This window comes from Panthera leo, chromosome D2, assembly GCF_018350215.1.
Source record: "Panthera leo isolate Ple1 chromosome D2, P.leo_Ple1_pat1.1, whole genome shotgun sequence".
NCBI classification, from domain to species: domain Eukaryota; kingdom Metazoa; phylum Chordata; class Mammalia; order Carnivora; family Felidae; genus Panthera; species Panthera leo.
Window position 1 is genome coordinate 12,528,360 of NC_056689.1, and position 17,092 is coordinate 12,545,451.

The following is a 17,092-nucleotide window of genomic DNA, read 5'->3' on the forward strand; positions in this document are numbered from 1 at the left end:
GCTGTTCCTGACCCAGTCTGAGCTGGATGCCCTTTCTTAGCGTTCTCACACTGGCCTTGAGCAACCTTACCACACTTGGTTACTTGCTTGTCTCCCACCAGATATCCAGGACATCTGTGTGCTTGGAACACTGAGGGTGTGGGGGAGGGAAAACCTCTGCGCTCTGGCACTACAAAGACCTGGGTTTGTATCCTGCCTCCTCCAGTTGCTCGCTGGGGCACCTTTAGGTAGCCATCTAGACTACCTGAGTTTCATTTTCCTCACTTGTAAAATAAGCATTCTCTACTCGTCTTATACGGTTGTTGGGAGTTTTGATTTATACACAAAAATAACTGCATAAAACTTCATTCCCTGTATCCAATTCCACAGAGGGGACACCTTTAATAAGATTAAACGCACTTGGAAGTCCCATTTTATATTCTTCTCCATCTTACAAACCTTGGCAATTCATATAGATACACCTCCAAACTGTGTTCTCCAATGTGTAGCCACTAACCACATGTGCCTAATGAACACTTAAAATGTCCGAATTGAGAGGTACTCTCAATGTGGAATGAACACTGGATTTCAAAGACTTGGTAGGAACAAGAGAATGTAAACTATCTTGATTATATATTTTTTCACTATTCATTACATGTGACAATGATAATATTTAGGATATACTGGGTTAAATAAAGTGTATTACTAAAATTACTGTCACATCTCATTTTCCTTTTTTTTTAACAAGGCTGCTAAAAAAAACTTGAAATTACATATGCAGCTTACCTTTGTGGTTTGCATACATAGTATATAAATATAAATGTTAATTTAATATATGTTAATTATATAGATTCATTACACATTATATATATTAAATATATATAATATCTATAATATAAACACCTACATATTCTCCATATAACATATATATAGAATATACAGAAATATATTTGTACTTGACACTGTCACCCTTGACTCTCAGAGAAAACCTGAAAGCTTACATCAATTCATTTACTCTGTGTGTGTGTGTGTGTGTGTGTGTTTTAAGTCTCATGAATGGCCACAGAAAAGGGAGCAAACTGTAGTCACAGGTGGCCTGAGCAGGGTAAGTGGGTGTGGGACATCAGTCAGAGAAGAGGCTTTAGTTAAAAAAAAAAAAAAAAGTCGAATTCAAATTCACTTGCTCTGACCCTGGCTGTGGCCCTTTGGGCTTCCCCCACGTACAGTCCAAGCTTCCCCATCTTGAGAGGCAGCTCTGATTCTTTAGCTTCCATCACAACCCCTGGCCCAGATCCATTCACTCAGATGCAATCTAAGGAGTCAAGTGTCTGTCAGTTGAGGCTGGAGGGGCTTCAGATTTTCCAAGATGTTTTCAGTAAGAAATAGTCATCAAGTGAGTAGAGAAAATATCCACTTAGCAGATGGAAACTGAGGCCCAGAAGGCAAAAACCTTTGTATTAATAATACAAGAACTCTTACTTGAGCCTACATCAGATAAAGAAAAAAAATATTCTGATTCCAGGAATGATGGCTTTGAGGAATTATGATTCATCCTTGGAAATTTCTGAGAAAATTAGTTGGTAGAGACGAAAGGGCAAATGTGAGAAGATATAATTAAAGAGGCTACTGATTAGGATAAAATGCTTATTTACCTCAGGAGTCTTTCAAAGACAAAAATCAAAGAAACCAAGCAGCCACTTGAACATTATTAAAAAAAAAAAAAAAAAGAAAAGAAAAGAAAAGAAAAAGAAAGGAAGAAAGAAGGAAAGAAAGAAAGAAAAGAAAGAAACAAGTCAAAGAAAAACTACCATACTAGGGTAAGGAGAGACATCAAAAAGTCAGAAAGATAATTAAAGATGAGAATCTAATTACAAAGTGCATAGATTCAGACTAATAATCAAGAGCTCTGCAAACACATTTGGAAAGAGGGGAGAGAAAATGTCCAATTTAGAGAAGGAAGTCCAACTAGTTCAGTTCTCATCTCCCTGGACCTCAGTTTCCTCGTCTGTAAAGATCTCTAAGGCTCCTTTCAAATCTAAATTTAATATTTTATAAAACAAATAGCTAAATGAAAATTTTTTATGTTTTTCTTCATCTTTAACTCAAAAATTACATGGGTAATTTTTGTAGAAAAAGTAAAATTACATCTAAGCAAGGAAGAAAAATCAAAATCATCAATCTCACCACCTAGAGAAAGCTACTGTGAATATTTTAATGTATATTCTCTTGGGTTCATATATACATGTAGAGATAATTTGGTACAAATTTTGTTATTACGTATTTCCAGTCAATGAAATACTTCAAGGATATTTTCTTGGCTCAGTTTTGTCTCCATACCATTGTTCTTGATGGCTGCCATGTGTTGTAGTTTAAATGAAGGCATCAGAGTACAATGAGTTGCAGGATGTGTCATAGGGCAAACTTGAGTGTATCCAGACTGGGAGACATGAAGAAAGCGGAGGAAAAAAAACCATGGATGACACCTTCTAGTTTATAAAGGATTTTGTACAAAAGCCTTATAATCTACAAAGTATTTTTATGTTTTATGACTGCCCAGGTAGCACAATGTCTGGCATATAGGAAAAATCAATGAACATTATTGAATAATTGAAAAAATAAATGTTCATTATCTTCTGTATTTCTCATAAAACTGGGATGAGACATGCATCATTTCACAAATTTTACAAGGTCACCCCTGTCACCTTGGTAATGAGCATAGGATTTTAGTCCCAAAGACAGATAGAAACTGAGGCTAGGGTCAGCCGGTCAACAAGTGGGAGAGCTTGACCTTGAATGCAAACCCACAACACTCTCCATTGCTTCCCAGCCTTGGCATGTCCCGCTCCCCCTTTATTTAAGCAGTTTGTGCTGTGGGACAAATAATCTGTGTGCTGGTAAATGGTTAACATTCAGCTCTGGGTGAGGGGGAGCCATGATTTGCGGTGTTGACTGATTTCCCTGGTGTAAATACTCCCACCACCGCTGATATGAAGCTACTGACGCGGTATTACTGAACACAGATGGCCACACTTAGCACACAGGTGCCAGCTAGCTTTAACGTACTCCTGGATGGAATAATCTTTCCTTCCCCCTAATTATTAATTCCTGGAGGCCAGGGACTGCATCTCTTTTCTGTTTTCATAATGCCACGTACCTAGATAGCAATTAACAGATGCTTAGGCTTGGTGTCAATGTTTAGTTAGCCTGGCTTTGCAATTTCTCACTCTCTTTGGTTTCCTCACCTGCACAGCTCTTTTCCCCAGACTTGAGGGAATGCATAGAGACAATCCTGTCACTTGGATGGTTTCCCTTTCTTTCATCTCCATTTGTGTCCTTGCCGTGGCCTGGGGCAGAGTCATGAGCCTGAAGACAGCAGTGGCAGCCACTGGGGCTCAGGATCTCCTGTCTTACATTTATAGTCTCTTACTCTCAAATTTAGAGCCTTCTTCTGCCCTGGGGTCCCAGTATCTCACTGTTAAGCAAAACATCTGACCTCCCTGAGGTCGGTGGGAGGCAGAGGTGGCAGATGGGAAGTGAGGCTGACCTTCACCCGCTGGTACATTTCTTCAAACCTAAATTGGCACAAAATCCATCAACAATCGGGAAACCTGGAAGTTCTTAGCTATGTCAACCACGGCTATGCCTCTTGAGGCTATTTTTCCCCCCTCAACATCTTCTGCTGTGGATCTCTCACTAGAGCTGGGCTGTGCTGATACAGAAACTTCATTTTCTTGAGAGTGAAATGTGCAGACTGAAACTCTAAAGAGTGAGGAAGGAGGTGGAGAAAAGGCAGACTTTGGCACCACCTTCTGGAAGCTCCTGTTTTTACATGCCATGTATGAATTTACTAAAGTTGATATGATGGATATTTTGTATTCTGTTCTCTGATAAATGGCCAATTTTGAAAATGTCCTATAAGAAAAAATATGGGAGGGGCGCCTGGGCGGCTCAGTCAGTTAAGCATCAGACTTTAGCTCAGGTCATGATCTCGAGGTTCGTGGGTTCCAGCCCTGCATGTGCTGACAACTCAGAGCCTGGAGCTGCTTCAGATTTGTGTCTCCCTCTCTCCCCCTCCCCTGCTCATGGTCTGTCTCTCTCTCTCAAAATTAAACATTAAAAATAAGAGACTCTTAAAAATTGAGAACGGAGGGTTGATGGGGGGTGAGAGGGAGGGGAGGGGTGGGTGATGGGCATTGAGGAGGGCACCTGTTGGGATGAGCACTGGGTGTTGTATGGAAACCAGTTTGACAATAAATTTCATTGAAAAAAATAGAAAAAAATTAAACATTAAAAATTTTTTTTAAAAAAAGAAAAAATATGGGAAACAAATTTAATAAAACATTAGTTAAATACTAACTTCTCCCCTACTAAAACATTTATCAAATCCACTGTCAGATGTAATTTTAACTCTACTTACGTTCCCCTCCAATCTACCCTCCCTTCAAATACTAACATCTAGTAGAATAGCCAAAGACTAGAGAAAGAAAAATGGGAAAAGGAAAGGCCACTGGTCTGAAGAAACTGAGAAGTGATTCTACATGCAAAGCCAGCATAACCTTCTCTCTCAGGAGAGAGAGAAATGTACTTCCAGCAACTTCTAACATGAGATAACCACAGCAAAAAAAAAAAAAAAAAAAAAAAAAAAAAAATGACAACAAGAAAAGATATGCCAGCTGCGTGTACCAACAAGCCGGACACCCAGCAGCAGCTTTGCTGGAAAGTTTCTCCCCACGATAGTCCGGGCCTCCTGGGTCAGGGACAGACCTTCACCATTGGTCTGGGCAAGTCACACCTGGGGAGCCTGATCTGTTAATGCTAAGTGTCTTGGCTTCATTTCCACACCAAGGAGCAGCTTCAGAAAGGCTCAGGATTCTTTTCTCTTCTTCCTCTTTTGAGTTTTACTTCATTCACATTCATTTTCAATGGCTTATTTGTAGGACACTGATAACTACACTTTTCTCTCCCCAAAAAGGTCAGACCAAAATTATTTTCATCGTAATATTACTTGATATTAGTGCATCACTTGATGCTTTTTATTTTTACATTTTTTTATAACGTTTATTTATTTTTGAGAGAGAGAGAGAGAGTGCACACAGGAGAGGGGCAGAGAGAGAAGGAGACACAGAATCCGAAGCAGGCTCCAGGCTCCCAGCTGTCAGCACAGAACCCAGCATGGGGCTCAAATCCATGAACCATGAGATCATGACCTGAGCCGAAGTTAGACGCTTAACCGACTGACCCACCCAGATGCCCCTTGCTTAATGCTTTTTAAAAGCTGCCATTGCTGTCACCTCCCAATACCCTGTGAGGAAGGTAGAAAGGGGCTGATCTTCTAGCCACCAAAGAGAAACTAAGGCTCCAGGAGGGCTGATATGTTGTCCAGACCCCACAGACCAGCACCTCTGGCTCCCAGGCTGGGCCTTCAGTCACCCGGTGCCCTGTAAACCCCCGGGCCAGGTGGGGCTTCCGTTGTGTGGAGTGGTAAGGACAAAGCCTGGGCCAGCTGCTGTTCCCATCCCCGTGCCAGGCTGCCTGAGCAGGTGCTCTCTGGAGCTGAAGGGACGGATGTAGGGAGAGAAAACTCTCCAAGTCTGTACTGAAGAACACTGGCAGCTGAGCATGGGATTGATTCAAGTGTCATGACATACTCGTCAAATACCTACTATGTGCTGGGAGCCCTAAGCCAGACTGGATCTCGTACGGTCTTCAGGGGGCTTTCAGTCAGGTCAGGCAGAGAAGTTAAATGACCACAACGCATAGCAGGAAATGGTCGCTATCACAGGACAAAGTGTGCTAGGAGACACAGAGGAGAGACGTCCCTTTGGTTGGCAGGGGAGGGACAGAGGAGTGCTCAGGTGGCCTTTAATAGGGCCTCTAAGTGGAAGAGCAGATGTGAGGGATGATTTGGGATCAGAAAGTTATACCCACACACACTTACCCTCAGTCACACACAAACATACACACTCACAGAGGAAGACCCTCAGACCCTCTCTATCCCTCAGTTTTCCTGGGGCTGCCCCAGAGGCCCACCTCCACCTGAGACCTGAGGAGCAAGTCACATTGCTACTGACGATGCTGAGATTCATGAAGGTTTTCTCCAAAACTGAGGGATGACAAAGGGCCGTCTCTTCCTACTTTTCCATACTCTAGCCTTGTTTGAGCTTTGCTAGGACCAAGCCTGGGGCTATCCGGTGTCACTGGCTTGGACCAGTGTGGCAGCTCTGCCTAGTTTCTGGAACCAAGGGGCCTGATGAATTATAGTCCTGGGAGTTATTTCTATGTTTCCTGGGGTTTCCCAACCTTCTTGGAGATGGGACAGTGGACACTGAAATTGCTCCATGGTGATGGCAGAAACTCCTGGCTTAATCTATTTATTTATTTTTTTAAGAGAGAGAGAGTACGAGTAGGGGAGGGGCAGAGAGAGAGAGGGAAACACAGAATCAGAAGCAGGCTCCAAGCCCTGAGCTGTCAGCACAGAGCCTGACGTGGGGCTCAAACTCATGAACTACGAGATCATGACCTGAGCCAAAGTCGGGAGCTTAACCGACTGAGCCACCCAGGTGCCCCTCAACTGGCTTAATCTAGAGGACACTCTGCTTGTGACCCACACTGTCATCCTCATGTACCCTTCTCTTTCTTCCTCTGACAATGACTGTTTATCCTGATAATGACCCACAAATACCAATGAGTAATTCCTTTTGGGTTTTTAGAACATGAGAACCAAGGCAGTAATTTCAGGGGTTGGAAGTAAACTGCAGGTCCATTTTTTTCAAAGTTTACTTGTTTATTGTGAGAGACAGAGAACAAGTTGGGGAGGAGCAGAGAGGGAGGGAGAGAGAGAATCCCAAGCAGACTCCATGCTGAGCATGGAGCCCAATGCAGGGCTGAAATTCACGAACCATGAGATCATGACCTGCGCTGAAATCAGGAGTCAGACACTTAACCACTAAGCCATCCAGGGACCCCATGCAGGTCCCATTTTTATGTTAAAGGCTTCACTAAGGTTGATATGTTCTAGACACAGGAGAAAACAAAATCCTACCCTTCCATGGTTTATGAAAGTCCTATCCATTAGCATCATGATCACAATAATTTTATCTGGGCCTCAAGCCAGGGGCCCCTACATGGATCATGTGGGTGGGGTCCATGCTGCAAGTGCTGGTTCTGGAAGTGTGCTTTGGGTTTTTGGAATCCTCTGAGGATGTTCACTGGAAAGCAAGATGTCAGGCTCTGGAGAGAGATTTTATCCTTACTCCTCACTTCTGTTTTTAATCCATAAGTTGGAACAGAAGTAGAGTTCAGGTTCATTCATTCATTTGACAAACATTTACTTGCCCTGAGCACACCTTATATTAGGAATTGGAAACACATGTATGATTAGAACCTGGTCCCTGCCCTAAGAGATAAGGTACATAATAATGAAAGTGTACTAACGAGCTAAGAGCTCTTTAATGCATGGTTCCCGGTCTTACTAATTTTCTACCCCCTGTACTTAGCACTGAGATTTAAGTGAAGGAGCTCAGTAAGACTTTATTGAATGAATAAATGGCCAATGATTAAGAATCCACTTGTAACGATGGCAATGCGTCCTCTTTAGACGGGACATGGCAACGGTATGTTCTCAGCAAGGACTCTGTGGTAACATGCAAATAAAGGAGTTATTGCTGCAGCTTATTAAAGAAATAAGAGGAACATAGCACAGAGGAAAGAACATTTCATTGTGCCTAGGAGGGCTGTGATGTCGAAAGGGAGGAACTCATTGTTTCTCCTCTATTTACCATTCTACTGTCAATAATTCTGGCATCAAACATGTGTGTGTGGGGGGGGGGGGGGAGGTTCTCACACCAAGCAATTCTCCAACACCAGCTAGGTGTCCTACAATTCACTCAGTCCTGACACTATCTACCTGAAGATAATGTCAGATCCCACAGGTTAAGGGTTCAGTCCCACAGGACTGTCCTCACTTCAGATACCAATTGCAAGCCCCGGTTGTCACCTGTGCTTCTGACCAGCTATAAAATCAGAGGTTCCTCCCACCTCCCCCGTCTCAAGTTTGATAGTTTTCTAGAATAGCTTGAAGAACAGGAAAACAGGCTGCTTAATATATATGTGCACCAGGTATGCAGGAAGGGACACACAGCACCAGGTATGGAGGAAGGGATATGATGCTCCCACACCCTTCCAACACCTCCCTATGTCCACCAACCCAGAAGCTCTCCAAATGCCTAGTGTAAGACATGTTCAGAGCAAGTGTTAAATGTTTATCAGATGAATGAATGAACTCTAAATTAGGAATTTTTATGGAGGCTTCATCATGTTGACATGATTGATTATATCACTGGCCATTGGTGATTGATCCAACCTCCAGTCCCACTGGAGTCCCCAGAGGTCTGGAGGTGGGACTGAAAGTTCCAAATCTAGTTATATTTGGCATCCAGCCCCCATCCTCAGGGTCTTTCAAAAAGTCACCTTATTAACATAAACCCAGTGTGGTTGAAAAGAGCTTGTTATGAATAACAAAGAGATCTTTATGACTCTTATCACTTAGGAAATTCCAAGGGTTTAAGGAGCTCTGTGCCAGAAAAAGGACAAAGACTAAGTAATATATTTCTTATTATAAAGCACAATATCACAGATGTCTTTATAGGGAAGTTACCATTTGAGCTGAATTTTAAGGGACAAGTAGAATTCACAGATGTGTAGGTAAATAGGTCAGTCCACAAAAAAGAACAAAGGGGGCAAAGTCCCTAAGAAATGAAAGATCATGACCCATCATGGAGTAGATGGAAATACAGGACATGTGTGGGCAAGCAGAGAGATGATGGCAAAAATCTGGGTGAAGAGCTCTGTTTTCCTTTTGCCACTCTTAGGAGGTCAGGCTGTCTCCTACAGGCAATGCCAAACCACTGAAAAGTTTTAGAACTCTGCATTAGCCATATGGAAGTGCAGGCTGGAAGCTGCAGACATTAATAGAAGGTGGCATTAGTCCACATGAGAAATGATGCAAGTATCAAGAAGGCCAGCCCAGGGCAGGGGTTGGAGAGAGAGATGCAGATGTGAGGAGGGTTTAGGACATGTGATCAAAGGTGGTGCACAGTGGCAATGATGAACTCAAGTTTTAGAATTAAACAGATCCAAGTTTCAGTTCAGCTATCCATTCACTCTGTGACTTGAGCAAGCAATCTGTGCCTCAGTTTCCTCACCTATCAAGTGATGCTAAGAGTACCTACCTCATATAGTTAGTGTACTAAATTAAAATATTAGGGATTAGTATAATGTCTGACACATAGGATGTGCTCAATCAATATTAGCTACAATTATGACTACTGATTAGGCGTGGGGAGTGGAGATGGAAAAGGAGAAATCGAAGACTTAGGTTTCTAGACAAAGCATCTTTACCTACTCCCTTTAAGTAGGGAAAGATGGTGTCACGGACCCAGATGAAGAATCAGGTGGAAGAACACACTTGAGGGAAAGAATTTTAATTTCCAGTTTTGGAAATGTTGAATTTAAGATGTCTATGGGACAGCAATGGAAATGTCCACTGGGCATTCAGTAGAGAGATCGGGGCTGGAGAGGAAGATTTAGAGGATTCACAGCACAAACAAGGACATTTAAATCAGTAGAAGATGTATAATCAGTTGAAAAGGGGTATTAGAGTAGTAAGAGGAGGAAACTCAGAGAACACCAACATGCAGAGGGGGTACAAAGAAGAGCGCTGGACAAGGATCCTGGGGATTGTCGCAGATGGAAGAGGGAGACTGTCCACTCGCAGTGCTTCCAAGGGAGAAGACAGTTCACCCAGAACCCACTGTGTGCCTGCTTTCTGCTGAGCAGCTCATAAAGAGAAGTAAGACACCAGCCTGGCCCTCACAGAACTTACAAGAAAGCTCCAGGAGCTTCAAAAACCACATTGTAATGGACTGCAATTCTGTTTTAGTTGCCTCTTTTCCATCTTCTCTCTTCTTTATGAATAAATAATTTTCACTTGCAATTTCTCTGCCCATCTCTGTCTTTGCTTATAGGGTAGCTACACACAGGCTCAGCCCTCGTGTAGACAGCAGGTCTCCTGAAAGCATTATGTGGTGGGGCCAGGCCAGACCAGATGTCCTGTGTTGCCTTCCGGTTCTGTAGAGCTTCCTCCCAGTCTACTGTGGCACACTGCCCCACACAGCCAGTGCTTTGAGAAGTGAGTCAAATACTCTGGCCAGGAAGGAAGTAAGTGTTGCAGGTCTGTGGGAATGTAATGTAGCTACTTTAACAACAATCTTGTGCATTGAAAAAGATACATGGATTTCAAATTAACTTTAAAGCATGTCTAGTTTTGCAACAATGTGCTATACATGTCTAGGGTATGCAAAAAGCTGGATTCATGTAATCTAATCAAAGAGAGCCACATGTTCTGAGATTGAGTGGGAACTAGTGGATGGGGACACTTAATACTTGCTCACTAACTCAGCAGGTTAGTGTAGAGCTATAACTCTCCTGAACCTTTGTCAAATCCCCCCCCCCCCCCCACTGTGATGAAAGGGCATATTAGTGCAAATCTGCAAAAAATGCTCCCAATAGCTCCCTCTATGGATTAGACAACTTTGTCCCAGAATCAAAGGCTGGGGTAGCTGCCTTACGATAGCCCTTGTCCCCCATTTTCCTGAGGCTGCCTCCTCTGTATAATCCAGACAGTTATATTTGGTACTGGGCAAGGAAATCTCAGAGTGCCAATGAAACCAAGTTTAGTTAACTTACAGGTACACAGTAACAAGTGATAAGGATGATCATGAAAGAAGAATACCAAACACATCCTTAATGCTTAAAGGACCAGGCATTGTTTTAAGTACTTTATATGGAATAACTTAATCCTTGCAAACACCATAGAAGGTAGGCGCTATTATTAGCCAATTTAACAAAAGAGGAAACTGAGATGGAGAAGTGGCTGGGTGGAAGACAGGGACTGACTGTAAAACAAAAACAAAAACCACAAAGGATCTTTTTGGCGTGATGGAAATGTTCCATAGCATAATTGTGATGGTGGTTACATGACTGTATCTATTTGTTAAAATTTGCCAAACTGCATATTTAAGGTTACTGAACTGTACTGCATGTAAGTAATACATCAATAAAGCTAATTTAAGAGGAGAAAACATAAAGAAAGCTTCCCAAAAAGAGGTAGCAAAGAGAGGGGAGCAAGGCCTTACTAGGTAGGTGAAGTAGGCAAGTTACATAACAGCTCTGTGTCTCTATTTCCATATATATAATAATAATACCTAGTCCTCAATAAATGTCAGGTTTCTTCCTCTTGTCTTTTGTCCCTTTTCTGTACCATAAGACTGAGCCAGCTATAAATCAGGACTATCATTTACGGGTGGGGTGGGGGTTCTTACCACAGTCCCTCCAGACAAGGCTGTCAGATAGAAATGGTTGTCTCTCTAAAGGGGAGTTCTCTCCTCTATAGATAAGAAGACTATCATACGTTATTGGAAAAGCTCAAATTGACACAATAATTTCAGAGTAGAATTTTATAGTATGTAACAAAATTTTAAGCCCATATACACTTCTACAAACCTATGTTAAAGAAGTGCCAGCAAAAAACCTGCAAAAAATATCTACGTAGAAGGATGCACATGGAAACTCCATAAGAGTAAGAATTGAAAACAGTCTTAATGCCCATCAATAAGGCTTGGTTCAGTGAGTTAAGAGACCTCTGCTCCCGGAATACAATGAACTGACAGGCAACATAAATATTTACATACTGACATAGGGAGACCTGCCCAACATATTGCTAAGAGAAAAATCTATGTGTAGAGCAATATGCGTGAAATGATACCATTAAAAAAACAAAGCTTGTGGGGCAGAGCTTGCTAATTGTTTTTCAGTATCCCTGCTTTATTTCATTTAGTAGTAGAATTCTGGTCTCCTGCCAATCCTGTACATTTTAAATGGGCATCTAAAGACTACATTAGTTTGGGTGGGTATAGAGATCCCAGGGGGCAATGTAGCCCAATCCTACATGTACATGGATGACCAAAGCCTCCTTCTTTAGCCAGGTTTGGCAGAGGGTCTAAATTCGGGCCAAAGGGACGTGAGCAGAAATGATGCATGCAAGTAAAGGTCACATCCTTCAAAAGGAAGCTGGTTGTCTTTCACTTCCTTTGTTTCTTCCTGCAGCTGGACCCACAGATAACCCTTTGATGCAGACCAGGACCCCTTCGTGGAACAGAGGCAACTACCTGCTCACTCCTCCAAATGCTTCTAGAAAGAGGAGAAAACCTCTATAGTGTTTGAGCCACTGTAGTTTGGAGTCTCTGTTACAGCAGCTAATCCTGTATCCTAAGTAACACAGAACACGTTGACAGTATTACCACTACTGAGAACTGTAACTCACACATCCAGTGCTTATTGTGTGCCAAGCACTGTTCCAGGTACTTCACATGTAATAACGAATTTAACCCTCACAACAACCCTATGAGTTGAGTTCCGTAACTGTCCCTATTCTACAGATGAGAAAACTAAGACACAAGGAGGCCAAGGAACTTGCCAAAGGTCTCCCAATAAGAGTGGCAGAGTTGGGACACGCACTCCAGAGGCTATGTTCCTAATAAAATCCCAAATTACCTCTGGATGTGGAATATATGGAGGGAAAAGGAAAAAGTCTCCTTTTTACGCTTTTCTGAATGTTTGAATTTTTTTATAACAGCCTTGCATTATTTTTGTAATTTATAAAAGTTTCTTTCTAAATCTAGATATTTTGGTAAAAAATAACCACAATGTAGTGGTGTCATTAACTTAAAATAAAACTCATAAAAAGAAGAAAAAATTCACTTTTCAGGCCTAATTGCTCAGGCTCAAAGACAGCAGGAAAGCTGATCTGTGCTGAGCCCTAATATCACAAGACAGTGGTAAAGGATGGATCTGATGCAAAGACAGCAGAATAAGTCTGAAAATGCTCCACAGATGGGCCAAACCAGCCAGCTGATGCTGCTGTTGTCCACACAAGCAGTTGGACACATTTCTCATTTTTCATCATTTGTTTTGCTATGATATATCTTCAACGTAAACCTAGAAAGGGGAAAAAAAAGACCCTCTCAGTCAACCACTCCTCCCTTGAGAGGGTCTCAGACATACAGTCTCTCTTTGCGTTTGTAAATATTTAGCCCTCTAGTTCCTGGAAGAAGATGAGTCTTGACTTTTGTAAACCCTCCTGTGCTGCATAACAACTCTGCGGGGGGTGTGCCGAGACAAAATGTCACACCATATATGAACTGAAAAGAGTGGCTTGCTGATTGTTTTAGTTTCAGATCTTCTAACTGGAATGAAGGATATTAAGTCCACACAGTTACTGGATTTGCAAGACTAACAGCACTTAGGAGTTTCTGTGCATTTATTTATCTGCAGGGCTTCCTGGCTGACAGGAAATGCGTACGCACTACACAGAAGCCCATGTAAGCCCTAAGCCAGCAGGTTTTAAGTGAAAACTACAGTTTGCACCTAGGTTAGACTACTTATAGAAAATGATATTTTCTTTTTAGGTTTTCACGTTAGGTTAAAAAACTCTACCCATAACACATTATGTCTTTTAAAGATGATGTTAGCAACAGTTTCATGATTGCTGTTTTACTCATTTGCTTTCCCCTCCCCCAACAATATGACAATCAGCTGTGTTTTATTTCTTAGCATTATCTATGGAATATCATCTTACCAAATGATTCTATTTTGTGGGCAACAATTTAAAATTATATATTTTTAAATTTTTTTTTAAAAGTTTATTTATTTTGAGAGAGAGAAAGATACAGAGCCAGAGAGGGGCAGAGAGTGAGGGAGAATCCCAAGCGGATGCGGGGCTCAAACCCCACAAACCATGAGATGATGACCTGAGCCAAAATCAAGAGTTGGAGTTGACCAACTGAGCTACCAAGGCACCCTAAAACTGTATTTGCTTTTAGCCTGTATGGACACCTATCATTTTTTCTCAGGACCCTTCTGGATGGAGAATAGTTACTTGGTCTCTCATGTAGGATTTGATGTTAATACCCCAGGGAGGTGGTTTTGTTACCTAATGGACTCGTGTCTGAGTCATTCTCATTAAGGAAACTTTGCTTTGAACAGGATAATTTTCGCTCAAAATCAGTTCAGTTTGGTATGAATTTCATGAGCAACTACTATGCTCCTTCTGTGACAGGACCTAGAAATAAACCTGGAATGTTGAGTCTAGTCAGGGAAAAGGACTCTCTTTTTCTATCAACATGATAACAAAGATATAAAAATGATACTTTTCTAGGGCATGAATTAAAAATCTTTTTTTCCTGTCTTTTAATTAATTTACTCATATAATTTAACATAGATGTTGACAGTTTTCAAACTACCATTAAATTTAGGTTTATCTCAATATTTTTCAAAGAGTGATATAACATTTTAAAACGCCAACATTTATGATACTCTGAATGTTACATACTTTGCTAATGTTTAGATTTTTTTAACGTTTATTTATTTATCTTGAGTGGGGGGACACTCACGAGCAAGGCAGGGGCAGGGAGAGGGAGGGAGAGAGAGAATCCCAAGCAGTCTCTGGCACGGTCAGCACGGAGCCCCATGCAAAGCTCCATCTCAGAAACCACGAGGTTGTGGCCTGAGCCGAAATCAAGTTAACTGACTGAGCCACCCAGGCACCCCACTGTTTAGACATATTACCAAAGTTTTATGTTTTGGGTTTGTTTTGTTTTTTGTGGGTTGTTTTTTTTTTTTTATTACAGAAAAGGTAAACTTGTATGTATTCTGTGCAAAGAGGGGGATAGAAATCACCTTAATATAACATTGCCTTTCCTTTGTTGCAGTCACAGTCCCATCAACAGGCCAGGAAAGCCATCCCATTCCTGTAGTAAGCACTTGTGAATGGGGAAAGGGAACCCACACTGTGGTTGTAGCATCCAACGGCCGCTCTGATGTGGCAGCGCTGGCTCGCATCGCCGTAAGCCTCAACACCACACAGGCTTGAAGCACTCTTTTTTCTTTTCCTTTGCTTGGCTTTAGTGGAGTCTTACCCAGCACTCCCATTCCCTTGGGATCCTGATGCAGTTTTCCTTGAGTGCTGTGATCCAGATGATGGAGCTGTTGATGTAGGATGAGGTGTGTTCTCAGGAGACTCTGGGTAGGACTTCAGGCAAGACCCCTCAGCAGTTGTGATAGTGGATGAAGATTGCAGAAGTGGTGTGGCTACAGGGGTCTCCCGCCTTGGTTACCATGTCCTGCCTCACAAGAAGAGTCAGGTCTGCTAACTGTGGTTTCCACTAACCCGGGTCCACTAACCCGGTTTCTTAAGCTAAATATACAAAACAATGTGCAATGAGGCATGCAGTCTTGTGTAATTATTTATAGAAAAATACATGCAGGGGTTCCTGGGTGGCTCAGTCAGTTGAGCATCCAACTCTTCATTTCGGCTCTGGTCTTGATCTCATGGTTGTGGGACAGAGCCCCATCATGGGATTGAGCCCCACATCAGGCTCCATGGTGATTGTGGAGCCTGCTTGGGATTCTCTCTCTCTCTCTCTCTCTCTCTCTCTCTCTCTGCTTCTCTCCCACTTGCACATGCACTTGTGCATGCTCTCTCTCTCTCTTAAAATAAATAAACATTAAAAAAAAAAAGAAACATGGGGGTGCCTGGGTGGCTCAGTCAGTTAAGCGTCCCACCAGCTCAGGTCACCATCTTGCGGTCTGTGAGTTCACGTGCCTGTGTCTGTACTGACAGCTCAGAGCCTGGATCCTGCTTCAGATTCTGTGTTTCCTTCTCCCTCTGCCCCTCCCCGGCTTGTGCTCTCTCTCAAAAGTAAATAAACATTAAAAAAAATTTTTTTTAAATATGCATGCATACCATTACTTCTAGGTTGTGATATACAATAGGTTCCAAATATGCATTTTTTAGGCAAAGAAATGATACTTCAAAAAGTAGTCATGTTGCAGAAAAGCACTTTTTTCCTAACATATTGGAATAGTGTAATACTCCTATAACGGTCTTTCCATGGAGTTGCCAGGCTTTCTAATTAATGCTCTCTGTTCAGTACACAAGCAGGAGTACATAGCTATTTTCCAAACACCTTTTAATCAGTGCTATAAAAGATATATCCTTATGCTGTTATACAGAAGAAATATTCACACTTTTAGAACCAGAAAACAGAAGGCCTTTGGGATCACACCTGAGTTGGGTCCAGGCTCTACCCTTTAAATAGGCTCCCACCCCTGGTTGAACCTCCGGGGACTCAAAAGTAGGACCCAAGGTAGGAGGGGATAGCCTTGCCTTGTCTTCAACGACTTCCTCAGTTGATTTAAGGGCGTCAGGCTATTTTCCTTCTTCCTGTGTATAAAAGATGCCAGTGCCCACTTCACAGGGTTCACTGCTACACAACACGAGGTCAACGAGTGCTACTCAAGATTGCCAGTGGATTTGGACTCCTATGGTCCGGTCAAGCAAGCCGGTGCCAGAAAGTTAAACACCAGTAGATCCTACTAGAAGTGTTTGGCTTGCATCACCCCACCACAGTCGTTCTCCGGGGAAGGGGCAATTGGTGACAGGTGGCAAAATTGGGGTATTTGTGGTTGCCCGGCATCTAGCGGGTGGTGACCATGTTTGCTGCTAACCATTCCAGACCGCGCGGGGCCGCCCCTCACAGAACCTTGCCTGACAGCAACAGCACGTTGGCTAAGAGACCCTGAGTCTCTGAAGGGAAGCTGGTCCAAAGGGCCCTCGCTTTCCAAGGTCTGGCAGGCACCCAGCCCTCCCTCTGCCTCCTTAGCGGGTGATTAGAACTGCACCTTACCTTGCGACGCGGCCTCTGGCGCGCACAGCTGGCCAGGGCTCCTCACGCGCAAGTATAAGCAGGACAAGTCCCCCGCCGCCGCGCGGGAGCACGCGGCCGCCGCGCGGGGCCCGCCGGGAGCACGCGGCCGCCGCGCGGGGCCCGCCGGGAGCACGCGGCCGCCGCGCGGGGCCCGCCGGGAGCACGCGGCCGCCGCGCGGGGCCCGCCGGGAGCACGCGGCCGCCGCGCGGGGCCCGCCGGGAGCACGCCGAGCACCTGCCCAATCAAGTCTGTTTTCTAAGAGGCAGAAACAAAGAAAACCCAATAA

General features: G+C 43.1%; 1 long non-coding RNA gene across 1 annotated transcript in view; it reads right to left on the reverse strand.

The window, feature by feature from the left end:
* Window positions 1-16,858, reverse strand: part of LOC122202656 — a 29,051-nt gene extending 12,193 nt beyond the window's left edge. Inside the window, exon 1 of the long non-coding RNA XR_006194783.1 lies at window positions 16,785-16,858. This is a non-coding gene — a long non-coding RNA (uncharacterized LOC122202656). The remainder of the gene's footprint in view (window positions 1-16,784) is intronic.
* Between the last annotated feature and the right edge of the window lie 234 nt (window positions 16,859-17,092).